The sequence below is a fragment of the Peromyscus leucopus genome, unplaced genomic scaffold (genome assembly GCF_004664715.2).
Source record: "Peromyscus leucopus breed LL Stock unplaced genomic scaffold, UCI_PerLeu_2.1 scaffold_1356, whole genome shotgun sequence".
NCBI lineage: Eukaryota > Metazoa > Chordata > Mammalia > Rodentia > Cricetidae > Peromyscus > Peromyscus leucopus.
In genome coordinates, this window is record NW_023504508.1 from 1 (window position 1) to 3,809 (window position 3,809).

General features: G+C 44.3%; 1 long non-coding RNA gene across 1 annotated transcript; it reads right to left on the minus strand.

Moving 5' to 3' along the window:
- LOC119087128 lies at positions 1-3,582 on the minus strand. Its single transcript, XR_005090572.1, has 3 exons — positions 3,051-3,582; positions 849-1,035; positions 1-66 (listed from the first exon to the last, which is right to left on the minus strand). It is a non-coding gene; the product is annotated as an uncharacterized LOC119087128 (long non-coding RNA).
- Positions 3,583-3,809: the final 227 nt, after the last annotated feature.

Sequence of the window (3,809 nt, forward strand, 5' to 3'; positions counted from 1 at the left end):
AAAGGCAGAGGTTTGGGTCCAGGAATGCCGAGCTTCTTAAAAATCCCATTAGAATAGGTCCCATACCTATAAAGTAAAAGAAAAAGCCAAGAACATTTTATCATGATCCAACCAGCAACGGAGACCCTCCCTCAGGATCAGTGCTAGCTGTCCTCTGCTCTAAAAACACAGCACTGAGTGGGAAATGGTTCTGGATACTGAAAGACAAAAAACAACTTGAGTTATCCAGAGGAAGGGTGTGTCAGGTGAGGGTTACAGAAAAGAGGGAAGAGTAGATGCCGACCCTCCTACAATGTCTAGGATGCATGATGGGAATTTGTAGAAAGCATGTTAGGGGATGAGAGAGAGAGAGAGAGAGAGAGAGAGAGAGAGAGAGAGAGAGAGAGAGAGAGAGAGAGAGAGAGAGAGCAATAGACATGTGTATGCCCAGGGGAGAAGCCTTACACACGTCATCGGTGCATGATAAGGAAAGCAAGGAGGCAAGGACAGTGAGAAGTTTAAGCACCTCCATGATCTTGGGACTCCCCAAACTCAGAAGGGCTGTAGTGGCAAATTGTTTATGAGTTCTCTGGATTGATGTTGGTTCATCTGAGTACAGACTGAGAGCCAACTCCATCTTCCCAGGAGCAAGTCTTGTCAAAACCCTCTGAGCCATAAGGTAAGAGTTGGAGGGAGTCAGAAGTGTATAATGTCATTGGCAATAATGTCAGTAGGAACTGCACTACCAAAGCCTCGATTTCAACTTCTCCTCCATGCTCTCTTCGGATGTTCCAACAGGAAAGGGAAGGGGGCCTGTGTATCACCCCAACTCCAGTTACAGATAGGGAGAATCTTGGACAGCTACTCACATGTAGATGAGCACCAGGCTGGTAGCCAGCAGCACCCAGGTTTCCATGGAAAGGCTGGGGATCAGCTCCATCTCAGCTTTCCTTCAGCAGTTCTGGCTCCAAGTTTCCCTCCCAGCTGAGAGTCTTGCAGGGCTCCCCTGCTGTGCCCAGCTGAGATGCAATGAGACCAGTCTGCAGTGTTTATGTGCTGAGAAAGGAGGAGGTGTCAGGGATTCAGCCAGTAGAAAGTCCTCCCTTGTACTGCCTGAACTCAGAGAACTGAGATGGCCTTTTCAATGATAGTTATCAAAAGTTCATGCACAATCCTACTCTGACCTCCTTTGAATACATATTCTAGGTAAATATTTGTTCTTCCAGAAACTCAATTAAATCCATTGGCACTAAATTTCTTCCAATTTGCAAGTCTCTTTCATGCATGTTCTCATTCCAAACACGTTGAAAACATACAGAGAAACTGTACCTACTGATCTTCACCAGTGCAAGGCTTCCTTTTCTAGTGTGTGTGTGTGTGTGTGTGTGTGTGTGTGTGTGTGTGTGTGTGTGTACAATGGGTGTCATCCTCTGTCACTTTCCACCTTATTTTTCAAGACAGGATCTATTACTGAACCTAGAGCTTGCCATTTCAGCTAGACTGCCTGGGAAGCAAGGCCCTGGGGACCATCTTTTCTACCACATACGTCCTCCCTTTCTGATGTTATAGACATTTGCCAGCAGCCCAGTGAATAATACATGGGTACTAGAAATTTTAACTTGGGTCCCTTTCACAGCAACTTTTCAGAGTCATTTGCATAGCCCCAAATTCCATTTCCTATAAGGTTCCTCTATACCCGTTAGGACTTGAAATTATCCATCAAAACACAGCTCAGAAAAAAATATGAACCTGGTGGAGTCATTTCTCACCAATCACACCCAACAAGGAGAATCACCCTGTGTGCTGGCTAGTTATTTATGTTGACTTGACATAAGCTAGAATCAATGTAGAGGATGGAGCCTCAATTGAGAAAATGCCTCCATAAAACCAGGCTGCAAGCAAGCTTATTAGGCATTTTCTTAATTAGTGCTTGATGGAGGAGGGTCCAGCCCATTGTGGATAGGACCACCCCTGGTCACGTGGTCCTGGCTTCTATAAGAAAGCAGGCTGAGCAAGCCATGGGGAACAAGCCAGTAAGTGGTACCCCTCCACAGCTTCTGCATTAGCTCCTGCTTCCAGGTTCCTGTCCTGTTTGAGTTCCTGTTCTGACTTCCTTTGATGATGAACAGTGGTATGGAAGTGTAAGCTGAATAAACCCTTTCCTTTCCAAGTTGCTTTGGTCATGGTGTTTCATCTCAGCAATAGTAACCCTGACTAGGACACCCTACTATGGATTACTTTTTTCCTCTGTACAAAATGGATCAATTTCCTCTCTAAATTCTACTACTATTCTGGGGTGCTGTGCATCTGTCTTTAGTGACAACTGCCTTACCATTGGTGGCTGATGGGCTTGGCCTCCTTCTGGACATGAATGCTGTTGCTTGATTCTTTTGTACCCATTGGCCTTAGATAGATAGTTTTTCAGATGGATGGGTACATGTCTTGGCCAATGATCTGTCTAGTTTGCAGTCTATGACAGGGTCATTTGAAAGGCTGCTAAATACTGCCTAGTGATCCCTCAGCTTCCACGCCATCCATCCATTTGTGGTCTTTCCTGTAGGGACCACATGTCAACAGAATCCTGGTTGATCATCCTGAGCTTATAGTGAGAGTGGCTTTGACAGAGGCAATTCATCTTGCATTAGCAAGTTAGGAAGTTTAACATGGTCAGACTAAGTCCATAGGTCCCGTTCAACTAACCTGTCAGGATGTCTACCACATACAAAATATTCAGCAAGGGCCTACAGATATAGCAGTGAATAATAACTAAATAATTACTTGACTTCTCACAGATTGGTGGGAAAATGTGCAGGAAACCCCAAATAACAAAGGTGTGGAGGACAATGGAGCATGAAGAGAAGGAAGAGGTGAAATCCATCATTTCCTCAAGACCCCAACCCTGCAGCAACTGGCTCATGTCTGTAAAAACAGCCTTAATCTACTCATGAAAACAGACCCTCCACAGCCTTATCCATCCTGAGGGTTCAGTCTCTTTGTTGGGTTACATTTAGACTAAGTTTCTAATACATAAACTTGAGGGTATGCATTTAAATCAGAGAAATTGCACTTACCAAATTACAATAGTGGTGTTTGGTTTTTAAAGTTTCTGCATATAAGAGAGATAATAGAATATATAACAGGCTATGGATTACATGCTTCTGGCATTAAGACTTAATCCTGGACCAGCTGGCAAGAGGCATCAGATTGGCACGGCCCCTGGAAGCATCTCTGTCTATTGTAGGCACCAGAGTGATGATATGTCTCCTGATCCTCAGCAGGGGTTTCAGGAGCCCTCATCCAATTTCCTGTAAGGAAGCTGAATGAATCTCAGTGGGTCAGAAAAGACAGACATAGAAATGTGTGTTGGGGGAAAACCAGCTGGGAAACTGCTGTGTGGAGTGGAACAGAGAAGAGAGGTTCATGATTGGTGAGTGTGACCAAACTGCAGTACATGTGGTATGAACTTCTATTATGAGTAACATGCTATTATTACCCAAAATGTAAAGTATTATGATAAAATTAGTGCAACAGAAAGGTAACTTTTAGTTTTTTGAGACAGGGTCTCCCTATAGTAGCTCTGGCTGTCCTAGAACTCATTATGTATGACTAGGCTGTCCTTGAATTCACAGAGATCCATCTGCCTCTACCTCCTGAGTGCTAGGGTAGGTGTGTGCCACCAGGTCTGGCAGGAAATAACTAGTTTTAAGTGTGCAATTTATTCAGCACACTCACTTTTGTGCACACACCCCTGCTAATCTGAAACTGTGTGGATTCCTTCCTGTTCTCTATCCCATTACTGACCCCCCATTGTGTGTCTGTCATTTTTGGAT